The 15699-nt window shown below is 37.8% G+C and overlaps 1 long non-coding RNA gene across 1 annotated transcript in view; it reads right to left on the bottom strand.

The window, feature by feature from the left end:
- Positions 1 to 15699, bottom strand: part of LOC144238482 (uncharacterized) — a 176813-nt gene that overhangs the window by 18390 nt on the left and 142724 nt on the right. Inside the window, exon 3 of the long non-coding RNA XR_013337139.1 lies at positions 5253 to 5367. This is a non-coding gene — a long non-coding RNA (uncharacterized LOC144238482). The remainder of the gene's footprint in view (positions 1 to 5252; positions 5368 to 15699) is intronic.

Raw genomic sequence — 15699 nt, 5'->3', positions numbered from 1 at the left:
AATTTATATAAATATTACCAAACATACATAAAGAGAACTCCCCAACATGGAAGCCAATGAAAATGAAAACACGACACTGAAAACTTCTGGGATACAGCAAAGGTGGTTATAAGAGGGGAGTATATAGCAATCCAGGCCTTACTAAAGAAGGAAGAAGGGTCTCAGATATACAACTGAACCTTATACCTAAAAAAGCTGGAAAAGAAACAGCAAATAAAGCCCAAAACCAGCAGAAGAAGGAAAATAATAAAGATTAGAACAGAAATCAATGATTTGAAAATCAAAAAAAAATAGTAGAACAGATCAATGAAATCAGGAGCTGGTTCTTTGAAAGAATTAACAAAATTGATAAACCCCTAGCCAAACTGATCAAAAAAGAAAAAGGAAAGGACCCAAATAAATAAAATCATGAATGAAAGAGGAGAGATCCCAAGCAAGACAACAGAAATGCAAACAATAGGAAGAGAATATTATGAGCAATTATATGCCAACAAATTGGGCAAATTTTAAAGAAAAGTTAACACATATTCTCTTGAAGCTGTTCCAAAAAATAGAAATGGAAGGAAAACTTTCAAACTCATTCTATGAGGTCAACATTACCTTGATTACAAAGACCCCACTAAAAAGCAAAACTATAGACCAATTTCCCTGATGAACATGGATGCAAAAATTCTCAACAAGATACTAGCAAACCAGATCCAACTATACGTTAGAAGAATTATTCACCATGGTCAAGTGGGATTTATTCCTGGGATGCAGGGCTGGTTCAATATCCACAAATCAATCCAAGTGACATATCACATTAATAAAAGAAGGGATAAGAACTACATGATCCTCTCAACAGATGCTGAAAAAGTATCTGACAAAATACAGCATCCTTTCTTAGTAAAAACCCTCAAGAAAGTAGGGATGGAAGGATCATATCCCATCATCATAAAGGCCATATATGAAAGACCCATAGCTAATCATCCTTAATGGGGAAGAACTGAAAGCTTTCCCCCTAAGGTCAGGAACATGACAAAGATACCCACTCTCACCACTGTTATTCAACATAGTGTTGGAAGTCCTAGCCTCAGCAATGAGACAATACAAAGAAATAAAAGGCATTCAAATTAGCAAGGAGGAAGTCAAACTTTCACTCTTCATAGACGACACAATACTCTATGTGGGAAATTCAAAAGACTCCACCAAAAGAACTGCTAGAACTGATACATGATGAATTCAGCAAAGTTGCACGATATAAAATCAATGTACAGAAATCAGTTGCATTTCTATACATCAATAATGAAGCAGCAGAAAGAGAAATCAAGGACTTGATCCCCTTTACAATTGTACTAAAAACATAAAATACCTAGGAATAAAGCTAACTAAGGAGGTGAAAAAATCTATACACTGAAAACTATAGAAAGCTCATGAAAGAAATTGAAGACACAAAAAAGTAATGGAGAAACAATCTATGCTCATGGATTGGAAGAACATTGTTAAAATGTCAATACTACCCAAAGCAATCCACATATTCAATGCAATCCCTATCAAATTAACACTAGTATTCTTCACAGAGCTAGAACAAACAATCTTAAAATTTTTATGGAACCAAAAAAGACCCTGAATAGACAAAGTAGTCCAGAAAAAGAAAATCAGAACTGGAGGCATCACAATTCTCGACTTCCAGCTGTATTACAAAGCTATAATCATCAAGACAGTTTTGTACTGGCACAAAAACAGACAAATAGATCAATGGAACAGAATAGAAAACCCAGAAATGGACCCACAAATGTATGGCCAACTAATCTTCGACAAAGCAGGAAAGAATATCCAATGAAAAAAAGACAGTCTCTTCAGCAAATGGTGTTGAGAAAACTGGACAGCAACATGCAGAAGAATAAAGTTGAACAACTTTCTTACAACATACACAAAAATAAATTCAAAATGGATGAAAGATCTTAACCATTAAGACAGGTCAAAATCCTAGAGCAGAAAACATGCAGCAACCTCTTTGACCTTAGCCACAGAAACTTCTTACTTGACATGTCTCCAGACACAAGGGAAACAAAAGCAAAAATGGGACTATTTGAAACCTCATCAATATAAAAAGCTTCTGCACAGCAAAGGAAACAATCAGCAAAACTAAAAGGCAACTAATGGAATGAGAATAGATACTTGCAAATGACATATCAGATAAAGGGATAGTATCTAAAATCTATAAAAACTTATCAAACTCAACACCCAAAAACAAACAACCCAGTGAAGAAATTGGCAAAAGACAGGAATAGACACTTCTCCAAAGAAGACATCCAGATGGCTAACAGACACATGAAAAAAATGTTCAACATCACCCATCATCAGGGAAATACAAATCAAAACCACAATGAGATACCACCTCATACCTGTCAGAAAGGCTAAAATTAACAACTTAGGCAACAACAGGTGTTGGCAAGGATGCACAGAAAAAGGAACCCTTTTGCACTGCTGGTGGGAATACAAAATGGTGCGGCCACTCTGGAAAACTCTATGTAGGTTCTTCAAAAAATTAAAAATAGAACTATCCTATGACCCAGCAATTGCACTACTAGGTATTTATCCAAAGGATACAGAAATGCTGATTTGAAGGGACACATGCATCCCAATGTTTACAGAGGCACTATTGACAATGGCCAACGTATGAAAAGAGCCCAAATGTCCATCAACTAATGAATGGATAAAGAAGATATGGTATATATATACCATATACATATATATACCATATACACAATGAAAAAGGAGCGCCTGAGTAGCTCAGTCGGTTAAGCATCTGACTTCAGCTCAGCTCACGATCTCACGGTTTGTGGGTTCAAGCCCCACGTCAGACTCTGTGCTGACAGCTCAGAGCTGGAGGCTGCTTCCAATTCTGTGATTCCTTCTCCCTCTGTCCCTCCTCCACTCACACTCTGTCTCTCTCTCAAAAATAAATAAACATTAAAAAAAAATTTTTTTAATGGAATATCACTCAGTGGTCAAAAAGAATGAAATCTTGCCATCTGCAACAACGTGGATGAACTAGAATGTATTATGCTAAGCGAAATAAGTCAAAGAGAAATATCACGTTTTCACTCACATGTGCAATTTAAGATACAAAACAGACAAACATTTGGGAAAAGATGTAAAAAATATATAAAAACAGAGGGAAACAAACCATAAGAGACTCTTAAATACAGAGAACAAACTGAGGGTTGCTGGTGGGGTGTCGGAGGGAGGGAAGAGCTAAAGGAGTGAGGGGCATTATGGAGGAGCACTGGGTGTTATATGTAAAAGTGATGACTCCATTCTATTCCTGAAATTCGATTCCTGAAATTATTGTTACACTATATGTTAACTAAGTTGAATTTAAATTTAAATAAATAAATAAATTTTAAAAAGAAAAAAATAAAATAAAATCATGACATCAAAAAAGAAAAAAAAAAAACAGAAAAAGAACTCCCCAACTCATTTTAGGAGGCTAATGTAACTTTAGTGCTCAAAATGGAGAACAATAGTGCAAAAAGAGAAAATTACAGGCCAAGCTCACTCACAAACATAAATGTAAAAGTGTTAAATAATTTATTAGCAACGAAATGCAGGGAAGTATTTAAAAATAAATATCCCATGACCCAGTAAGTCTTACTTCAGAAATGCAAGGATAATTTAATGTTAGAAAATTAATAAAAGTAATATACAACCCTAACACATAATGGGAGAAAACCCATAATCTCAAAAGATATAGAATAAGAACACATAAAATTTAATATCTACTCAAGTAAAAACTCTTAGCACTCAAAACTGTAGGGGAACTTTCTTTACCTGATAAAGAATGTCTATCAAGAAACTTCAAAAACTATCGTGCTTAATAGTGAAATGTTTAGAGAATTCCATTTTAAAAAATAAGGATGCCCTTTAGCATTGTATTCAGACTTTTCCTGGATGTCCTGGCTAAAGCAAAAAGACCAGGAGGGAAAAAAGATGTAAAGATTGTACAAGAACAATCAAAATGGTCATTATTCACAGATGATATGATTGTCTGCATGGAAAAATCTATGAGATTATATAAAGAAAACCATTAAAGGCAATAAGAGCTTGGTGGATACAAAATAATGTACAAAAATCAATAACATCTCTATATATACCAACAACATCCAATTAAAAAATATAATTTAAAAATCTTATCAGTCACGGTAGCAACCAAAAATATAAGGTAGGTATATAAGAACATAGTTGACAAAAGACATTCATTAATATTATGGAAACAGTATAAAATTTTATTGAAGAGTGTAAATCTTTTAATGCTTTATTTATTTTTGTGTGTGTGAGAGAGAGAGACAGCATGAACAGGGGAGGGTCAGAGAGAGAGAGAGAGAGAATCCAAAGATGGACTCCAGGCTCTGAGCTAGCTGTCCGCACAGAGCCCGACATGGGGCTCAAACCCACGAACCCTGAAATCATGACCTGAGCTGAAGTCAGACGCTTAACTGACTGAGCCACCCAGGCGCCCCTGAAGGGTGTAAATTTTTAAAACCTAAAAAAAAAAAAAAAGAAAGAAAAATGCAGCATGTTCATGGGTAAGAAAGATTCCATTTTTTAAAGATAGCAATTCTCTCCAAATTAATCTATGAAGTCAATGCATTCCAGTCAAATCTTCCTAGAAGGTTTTTTGTAGACTTCACCAAACCAATGCTAAAATTCCCGTGGAACAACAAAGAGCAAAGAATAACAATGACAATTTTGAGGAAACACCTTAGAAGATATTAGTTTTTAATATAGCTGTTCCATAGGGCACAGTGAGACTGTGGACAATTATCCACAAGATAGAAAGTCTGGAAACAGACCTGGCTTTCTGCATTGGAACTTAGTGTGTAACAAAAGAGGCCTTAAAAATTAGTGGGAGGGGTGCCTGGGTGGCTCAGTCAATTAAGTGTCCGACTTCGACTCAGGTCATGATCTCATGGTTCATGGATACAAAGTCCCGCCATCAGGCTCTGTGCTGACAGCTCAGAGCCTGGAACCGGCTTCAGATTCTGTCTCCCTCTCTCTCTCTGCCCCTCCCCCATGAGTGCTCTGTCTCTTTGTCTTTCAAAAATAAATAAATGTTACAAAAAACTTTTTAAATTAGTGGGAAAATAGTATTATTTTTTTCACAATATAAATAAAATCATTTTAGATGGTATATCTATTAATATAAACCATTGGCAAGTATGCTGGAAATGGAAATACCTAGGTGCACTCACAGGAAGACACAGTACCTGGTAAATTTGAAGTGATGCTCACTCTTTGACATGGCAGGTCCATCCTCGGTTCTCTACCTGAGAGAAACCTTGGTACAGGCCCGCAAGGAGAGTACACACAATGTCCACTCTACTGTGTCAAAAGAAACAAACAGAACAAAGTGTTCATCAGAACGGACTACAAAATGTGTGGCGTATTCATAAAATGGAACACTTCAAGCCATTACAATAAACTAAATCTTGATAGAATGCTGATGGAAAAAAGAAAATTCCAAAATAATTTGCACAGAATATACAGATTTGTATATGTATATTTACATAAATTTTTAAACACACACGAAAAATACTTCCTGTTAGTAAAAATTAAAAAGGAAGTGTGGGAATGATACCCAACTCACATCAGGATTTGGGGAGGGGGGGGGGTTCTGCTATTTGCTTTCACAGTATGAGGTAAAAATATAAAAATGTGAACCTATGGTTCATAAATTTGGGTGATAGTACATAAGTGCCTTGACAAATTATTTTCTGTACTTATTTGTATGTTTGAAATGGGTGAGAATAAGCCTCTGAAGAAGGTAAGTAAAGAATCATATGTGGACATGTGGGGCGCCTGGGTGGCTCAGTCGATTAAGCATCCGACTTCTGCTCAGGTCATGATCTCACTGCTCATGAGTCTGAGCCCTGAGTCAGGCTCTGTGCCTGACAGCTCAGAACCTGGAGCCTGGAGCTGGAGCCTGCTTCATATTCTGTCTCCATTCCTCTGCCCCTCCCATGCTTTCTCTCTTTCTCTCTCTCTCTCTCAAATATAAAAGAAAATAACATTAACATTTTTTTTAAAGAATCATCTGTAAAGGCGTGACTAAGACGATCTGAGAAGGGCTAAGGTCAACTAAAGTAAAATGAAGGTGAACTCAGGTGGGCAAAATGGAAGGGTGACTATGTGAGCTGAGGCTTAGAGATGGGGGGACCAGAGAGCTGGACCTTGGTAGATGTTCTGTTCTCCTGTGCAGGAAGGAAAAAGAAGCTGAGAGCTACCCCGTTTTTCTGGAAAAGGAATAGTTCATTGGATCTCACCTTAGGAATCTTTATGAGTTCATACTCCATCAAAGTCTTTCCCTCTCTTTTCTCAACTCCATGTTCAGTTAGCCACCTCTAGTATTAATCCAGCTTCCCAAGTACCTTAACACTCTACTAGGGGTGGTCTGGATGACATTCACTGGAAAAGAAAAATTCCTGCCATTGAGAGTATGATGGAGGAATTACGGCTTGGCCTTTGGATTAGGATCCAGAACATCCCAACCTCAGCTCCAGCTCTACCAATAGCTGTCTGACATTGGGCAAGTTAGCTAAACTCTCTTGGCCTCAGTTTCATCATCTTCAAAATGAATAGAACAATACTTGCTTCACCAGGTTATTCTGAAGTTTAAATAGTATGATATATACAAAGAAGTTAGTACATTGCCTGTCGTACAGTAAATGCTGAATGGACCAGCAACGTCAGCATCACTTGGGGACTTGTTAGAAATAAAAAATTCTCAGCTCCACCCCAGACCTACTGAATCAGAAACTGTAGGGGTGCATCCGAGCAATCTGAGTTTTTTTGTTTTTTTTTGTTTTTTTTATGTTTTATTTATTTCTAGGAGAGAGAGAGACAGCGTGAACAGGGGAGGGTCAGAGAGAGAGAGAGTCTCAGACTGAAACGGGCTCCAGGCTCTGAGCTGGCAGTCAGCACAGAGCCTGACGCGGGGCCCAAACCCACGAACCGTGAGATCATGACCTAAGTGAAAGTCGGACGCCCAACCGACTAAGCCACCCAGGCGCCCCAATCTGTGTTTTTTTAACAAGCCTTCCAGGTCATTCTTATGACACAAAAGTTTGAGGATTACTGGGTTCAAATAATCAGGACCTCCCTTAAACCTGAGGTAAATTAGCCTCCTCTCCATGGGTTGCATAGAGGAAGGTTGGACACCCAAATAAAATTAATGTGCTTTTAGGAAAGGGGATGGGCAGTGCTAAGTAAGCAGCCAGACATGTACTAACATTCCTTGAGTATTTACTACAAATCAGCCTTAGGTTAATCACTTTGCAAACATTGCATAACAGCCAACAAGGCAGACAGTAGTTTTACATGCACGATAGATGCAAAAGTTGAAGCAAAGAGGGGTTATGCAACTTGCCCAAGGTCACAAAACTAACCAACAACAGAGTAGGCTCTAGAGATTGCCTTATAAGCTGCGCTACTACACACGTTTGTTTTTCTTTCCAAAGTTTCTCTGCTTACAAAATGAAGGGCTATCTCCTATGACTCTCATCTGGCCTGGAAGAAGCCAGCTGCCCTAGGTAACATCTGTAGCTTACCTCACTTTACAGGTAAGGAAACTGAGGCTAAGAGAAAGTCAAATACGCCCCCAAAGCCACTGAGTCAGTCAATACCATGACCAGAACTTGAAGCCTAGTTTTCTTAGAATAAGATTCACCATATCTGTTAAAGGTATATCTATCTTAGCATTGGGGGAGATTTACTTCTTTTTTACATTTATTTAATTGTTAAATCTTAAGTTTTAAACAATTGAGATAGTAGCAGCTTCTTGAGTGGAGTAGAAACTGCTGAAACGATCCTAAATGAGCAGTTGCACTTAGAAAGAAAGGTCTCTTTCTCCCTTCATAACTCCCTACAAAATTGTCAGCTGTGCTGTGGTAGCAGCTGCTCCATTCTCTTACTTGACTCCATTGGGACTAACTTTGGGCTCCTTTTTTAAAAATTGGAAATCAATGTCAAAGCAGGTGATGGAGAAAGCCAATGAAGTTCTTTTGTTCATATTCCCTTGATAGGGGACACAAACACTCTTCTCATCAGAGCATTGATCTGATAGCACACAATTGTCTGCATTTTGTATGCTGGCATACTGAGATCCTTATGGTAGTCTTAGGCTGGCATGGGCTAGACTTGCTTTGGACTAGAAAAAAGAAATCAATAATTCTTTATAAATCTTTTACTTGGGACAGTATTCAGAAGCCTTCTATTTCTGCTGCTTTGGTCAAAATGGAAGATTCAAAATGAGACATCCACTCTATTTTCTATAAGTTGTTGCCCTTAAATTCCTAAATTGATCAAGGAGTAGACAAAAACTTAAGGCAATCACTGAGCCAAAGAAAAGGTCATCAGAATAACTGTTTCCTCTCAAATTATCATTCTCTGCAATTTGGGTGCCTAATTTACCATTGGGTCATTTTTCAACTTTATGACACAGTCTTTCATTTCTCCCCCTCTAGAGGTGGATTGAATGATGAGTTCCAGTTCTCCACCCTCCCTTGCCATGGCTTTGTTATGGTCAGAATGTATTTCCTGGACTTAAACTTGGGCTCTACCACATGGCTTACTGTCATCATTGGCAGGAGGAAAGAAAGGACAGTTCCAAAGCCTAGACATGAAGATTTCTATTTGCCATCTTGCTCCACTGCTATCACTATGGGGAAAACTTGCCGCTGTAGATGGAGCTAGATGGCTGCTTCAGGAAGACTGCTGTGTGGAATCCATCTAGCCTAGACCTACAGTGAGACGTGGAGTCACCCCAGATACTGCAGTTGGACAGTTGACACCCAGCTGAGCCCAGCCCAGAGGAGCCAACACCCACCAACCTACATATCCATGAGTTATATAGTGCTTACTGTGTATGATAATATGATTTTATGCTGCATTTATGTAACAATAGTTAACTAACACTTTTAAAAAAGAGAATTATATAATTATATGCATAAGATGAGCCTATAAAAAACAAAATTGCTTTTGAAACACACATACAAAACATGGTCAGATCCATAAATTTGTCTTATTTTCCAAAACAGTTTAGGGAAATGCTTTTAAAAATTGCTTTCTGGCTGGGGGTGGGGGGTGCCTGGGTGGCTCAGTCAGTTGAGCGTCCAACTTTGGCTGAGGTCATGATCTCACAGTTAGTGGGTTAGAGCCCCTCATAGGCTCTATGTTGACACCTCAGAACCTGGAGCCTGCTTCAGATTCTGTGTCTCCCTCTCTCTCTGCCCTTCCCCTACTCGCATTCTCTCTCTCTCTCTCTCTCTCTCTCTCTCTCTCTCTCTGTCAAATAAAAAAATTAAAAAATTTTAGCAAATAAATGTTTGGTACAAATTTGAATTATTTTTAAAACACCTCTGGCCATGTATTTTTTATGTATATTTTACTTTATCTAGGCTAATTACAGCTTCCAGAGTGTACACCAATAAAATTGTGATTTGTGTATCTCTGTTTCCTCTGAAATAAAAGCTAGAGTAGAAAAGTAATGGCAGAAAAAATGCAGGAATTCAAGGAATTGGAATTAGAAAGTAAGATCTAGAAATATAGAAGACATGAGTCTCAATGAGTGGCTTAACTAACCTGTGGACACAAGGGGATGATGAGTGTTTGATGAGACTTTGAGTGAAAGAATATTTTTTTTATTTATTTTGAAAGAGAGAGAGAGAGCAGGGTAGGGGCAGAGAGCAAGGAGAGAAAGAGAATCCCAAGCAGTCTCCGTGCTATCAGTAGAGAGCCTGATGCAGGGCACAATCTCACTGAACTGTGACATCATGACCTGAGGCAAAATCAAGAGTTGGAAGCTTAACCAACTGAGCCACCCAGGTGCCCCAAGAATGCTCTACTTTAAACCATTTCCAGATGGTTATTCTGTGTTCATTACACTGAGCTTTGAAGAACTAGAATATGTTTGTGAAGTTTTAACCCCTGCCAACTGGTTTTTGGGTGCAATGAAGCAATTCCTCAGGTCAGTGCAAATTTTGACATCCATAAAATTTAGAATTTGAATGGGATCCAAGTTCTGTCATAGCCACATATTTAGTATCACTAAATATGGTTTCTTCCAGACCATGGCCATATTTCTGTACAGATAGTCACGAATTCTTTGCCTCCAGTTTCAAGGAATGGCCCTAATGCCCAAAGATGAGTCAGAATCAGCAAAAACGATGAGCTACATTTCACAAAATAACTTTATTTAGCACCCAGTGAAAATCTATTTGTGGAAATGAACTTGTGATAAGCCTTTATATAAAATGGAATATTCCTTTTTAAGTCAGTTTCTTTAAAAGTTTATCCTCACCTTTGTATGCAGTTGTAATTATGTTATGCCTACAAACTTCTTTCCTGTCTTTAATATAATATCTGCTCATAAGCATATAACTACATATGTTAATGATTGAATAATATTCCCAAGTCAAAGATACCCCATTTGTTTAGTCATTCTCTTAGAACTGTATATTTCAATTTGGAGGGTTTTTTTTTAAAATAAATAAGAATGGGAGCACCTGGGTGGCTCAGTCGGTTAAGCATCCGACTTCAGCTCAGGACATGATCTCACGGTTCGTGGGTTCGAGCCCTGCATCAGGCTCTGTGCTGAAGGCTAGTTCAGAGCCTGGAGCCTGCTTCAGATTCTGTGTCTCCCTCTCTCTCTGACCCTCCCCTGCTCATGCTGTCTCTATCTCTCTCTCAAAAATAAATAAAATATTTTTTAAAAAAATAAAAAATAAAAATAAATAAATAAATAAGAATAAAAGGAATATACCTGTTCACACTAATTTCCCTTGGTTGCATATATCAGTTTCTTGTGAAAGATTCCTAAACATAATACCATTAGATCAATGGTTGTGAACATTTTTTAATGTTTTATTTATTTTTTGAGAGAGAAAGAATGTGAGCTCAGGGAGGGGCAGAGAGAGAGGGGGACAGAGGATCAGAAGGGAGCTCTGTGCTGACAGCAGAGGGCCTGATGCAGGACTCGAACTCACAGACCCTGAGATCATGACCTGAGCCATGAGCTGAAGTTGGGACACTCAACTGACTGAGCTACCCAGGTGCCCCAACAGTTGTGAACATTTTTATGGCACTTTGTAGATAGCGAGATGCTGGTTTCTATATGGTTATACCATTTTCACTGGAGAGAAGAATACCAATTTCACCATAGTGTCACAAGTATTATATATTATCATTTATAAATCATTTTTGCTGATATAATAGGCAAACAAATTATCTCTTTATATTTTCAAACCAGCAGGTGCCTGATTACAAGGCAGATTGAGTCTTTTTCCATTTTTATTTGCAGTTATATATCACATGTTCATTTCCTAATCATCTTTTCACAGTTTTTGTTTGTTTGGGTTTGTTTTTGTGGGTTTTGTTTTTTGGTTACTTTTATATTTAGTAAAGAAAAGACATCAGCTAAAGAATCAATAATTTTCTGGGTGTGGGGGGAAGGAGGAAAAACAGACCTCAAAATAAAGAAGGGATTGTGCAGAATCATCTTTAATGATAAATTCATTGAAGATGACCCCACCTTCAAAATGTCCTTTGATAATTGGGGGTTGAGGGATAATAGAGGGAAGTGTATTAAACACACAGAATATACTAGATCTAACTGACAAAATGGAAATAGACAATGTACATGCAGTAAATAACAGCAACAGAAAAGTTTTCAAGCCATTCAAAAGTGAAACTGGAGCACAAATGGGCAAAGTAAAAGCTATGGCTGCTCCCGGTATCCATGGTAAGAGCCTGCCCCCGAGGTTCAGTGCACCCGATGTTGAGGAGATGCTGTGCCTTACAGGTTAAGCTCATGTTCACATTTGGGAACACAGATATTGAGTGGTGTCCTTGGACCTGCAGAGAGAGATGACCCCTATTGAGGACAGTGCCAAGGATCCCTGCCGGGGCGGTGGAGGGGAGGGCACAAAGTGGACTGGTTGAAGGATAAAAGATTTGGTTTTCTCATGACCTTCTAGCTGTGTGACTTGGAAAATATGACTTTCTCTATCTAACCCTCAGTCCACACGCAGCATGAAGGAACAAACTGCACTTATCCCGAAAGACTGAGAATTCAATGAGACAACATGGAAACTGCTTAGCTCAATGGCCAGCCCAGATTTGGCTCTCAGTAAATCTGATTTATTGAGTAATTATTATTAATTGTCTGTAAAAGAAATTTATACATGAGTAATCCAGTTAAGAAGATATGAATAGACACATTTCCAAAGAAGACATCCAGATGGCTAACAGACACATGAAAAGATGCTCAACATCACTCATCATCTGGCAAATACGAATTAAAACCACAATGAGACACCACCTCACACCCGTCAGAATGGCTAACATTAACAACACAAGAAATAACAGGTGTTAGCAAGGATGAGGAGAAAGGGGAACCTCTTGCTCTGCTCATGGGAATGCAAACTGGTGCAGCTGCTCTGGAGAACGGTATGGAGGTTTCTCAGAACACTAAAAATAGAGCTACGCTACAATTCAACAATTGCACTACTAGGAATTTACCCAAAGGATACAAAAATGTAGATTCAAAGGGGCACATACACCCCACAGTTCATAGCACTATTATCAACAATAGCCAAACTATGGAGAGATCCCAAATGTCCATTGACTGATGATTGGATACCTCATACATATAGATATGTATATATATATGTGTGTGTGTGTATGTATATATATGTATATATAATGAAATATTACTCAGCCATTAAAAAAATGAAATCTTCCCATTTGCAACAACCTGAGTGGAGCTAGAATGTATTATGCTAAGTGAAGTAAGTCAATAAGAGGAAGACAAATACCATATGATTTTACCCATATGTGGAATTTAAGAAACCAAACAGATGAACATATGGGAAAGGGGAAAAAGAGGAGAGAAGGAAACAAATAACAAGAGATTCTTGATAGAAAACAAACTGAGGGTTGATGGAGAGGATGAGTAGGAGACAGGCTATATGGGGACGGGTATTAAAGAGGGCACTTGTGATGAGCACAGGGTATTATATCTAAGTGATGAATCACTGAATTCTATTCCTGAACCCAATATTGCACTGTATGTTAACTAAACTTTAAATAAAATTAAAAATTAAAAAAATTTATACACAAATGATATATTGGAGTTATTTAAATAAATGGGACAAAGGAAAAAGAGCTATAATTGGCCCAAGTCTGGCCTTGCACCTCTGCTCTGACTAAACTGTCTGGCCTCCATCACGCAGCCAGTGCCAAATAAGACCACATCCACTGCAATGTGAGCTAATTCTCAGCCCGTTTAAATTTCACAATGAATTATAATTTAGCATTAATATATTAACATAAATTTAATAATAGTATAATAAATATCAGTTACTAATTAAAATCTTGATTATCTGCTATTATCAGTTATTGTACCAAGTATTATATGTTGCAATAACACTGTAAGGTAAATATTAGTAGCAATAGTAGTAGCAGTAGTAGTCCTGCAATAAAGGATTCTTTTTAACAGCTGGCATCAAAGGGCCCCTTATGGAGGGACTACACTGGTTAATAGCCACTTCCAGGGGCTCCTGGATGGCTCAGTCGGTTGAGTGTCAGACTTTGGTTCAGGTCATGATCTCATGGTCAGTGGGTTCAAGCCCTACGTCAGGCTCTGTGAAGACAGCTCGGAGCCTGAAGCCTGCTTCTGATTCTGTGTCTCCCTCTCTGCTGCTACTCTGTTTGTGCTCTCTCTCTCTCTCTCTCTCTCTCTCTGTCTCCCTAAAATAAATAAACATTAAAAATTTTTTTTAAATAGTCACTTCCATAAAAGATAGATAGCATACACCCTTCCCCCATTTTCTTATTCCTTCTTTCCTTTTTTCTGCTGCTTGGAGCTAGCAGAGATGGCTGGGACTCCGGTGGGGCCCTGAGGACAGGAGCCACACCTCAGAAGGTAGAAGGAAAAGCTGGAAGCAGCCTGAATCCTCCACGGTTAGAGCCACCATGCCAGCACTGAACTATCCATCACTGGGCTTTACTACGGAAAAGAAAAAAACTCCTCTTTTTGAGCCAGTATTTTCAAGATTTTCAAGTCTCTATTAATGACAACCAGTCCTAACCCTGATTGATAAGAGAGGACATGAGACTTTACCCAGAAGCCAATTTTATTTTAGGGTCAAAGAACACAATCACTTCAGCTGACATTTGGGTTACAACTATGCTAAAGAGGGGGAAACAAAGGGTCAAAGAGATTAAGGAAACTGCCCAAAGCTAAACATGGTAGAACCAAATTTGGGCCACGATCTACCTGGCTTAAAACCCTATATTTCAATTATTTTCCTCCTGATTTCTGCCTTTTCTGTGAACCTGATACTATACAGCTTTTTGAATATTGAACTTGTCTCCCTTCTCAGTTATAGTCTGCACATTCACTATTCCCACTTGTGGTCAACTTCCAGGCACTTGAGAACACCAACCCTTTCCCCATTCCAGTGGAGACTAGCTCCCTTAACTCTATCCCAGGATAAATGCACATAAACCAGTATCCTCACTAGAACTCTCCAATAACAAGGAATTAGACATTAGTTCAGCCATACTTTCTATAAGACTTTTATTAAAGTTAGACACAAATGGATTTTCTCCTTCAGATTGAGTCACAGTGAGATTCAAGAAGAATTTCTAAAAATAGGAGGATAATGCATTCAAATCAGTTATTAAAGAAAGCTAGAGGTGTTTAGGGTATGTCCTTCAACCTCCTGAGATTGATACCAGGGGAAAACATGCCCTTTCAACAAAGATTCTAGAATGCCACCGTGAGAGAGAGAATGCTAAGCTGGCCTGACCCTTTTGGCATTTCTTTAGATCAAGTCTAATAAATTCATTCTTAAAATAATTTTTCTTCTCTTATGAAAGTAGTTTCTGTTCATTATAGGATAATTATAAAATAAAAAAGATTATAACTCAATAAGAATCACTGTTCATATTTTGGTTTATCAACTTGCAGTCTCTTTGCTTCGTCAATGTTTTAAATCTTTGCAATCGTATGACATATAAAAAACTTATATAGAGCAACTGTTAATAATAGCTATTTTTATTTTTCACATTATGAATATAGATTGCAAAATTTAGAAAACAGAAGGAAGTATGGAAAAATAAAATCACCCAGAATGTCAATGCTCAGAAAAAATTAATGAAAACCATGTTACTGTTTGTCCCAGCAGCCTTCCTGTTGTATATTTTTACATGATTGAAATCAAACTATAGAGGCAAGGATTTTTAAGTAAGTTCAACACAAAAACACCCAGGTTCTACACAGAAGATGCTGCAAAGAGGTTTTTTTCCCTTGGAAACCCAATGTCTAAATTCATTAATATGAATTTTATAAAGAAGCAGAACACCATCGCTCATGTACTTTGGCAAAGAAAAACATTAATATCTTGCTCTTTGCAACTCTGATTTTGTGGAAAGAAAGAAAAAATATGATTTGTTTAGTAATTTTTCTGGCACAGTATCCCCAGCATGTAAATAGTTTTGTCATTCTTGGCAAGTACTTTCAGAATAACCCAAAAATTGTTTCATGTGGTTTTCAAACATGGAAACAATGACCATCTGAACTATGGAGGGAAGAATATGGCCCAAAAATCCCACATTTCCTGGTACTGTAAAAAGAGTAAACACAAAAAATGA

This window comes from Crocuta crocuta, unplaced genomic scaffold (genome assembly GCF_008692635.1).
Source record: "Crocuta crocuta isolate KB4526 unplaced genomic scaffold, BGI_CrCroc_1.0 scaffold216, whole genome shotgun sequence".
Lineage (NCBI taxonomy): Eukaryota > Metazoa > Chordata > Mammalia > Carnivora > Hyaenidae > Crocuta > Crocuta crocuta.
The sequence above is the reverse complement of the archived record's forward strand: the minus strand, read 5'-3'. Positions and strand labels throughout refer to the sequence as shown.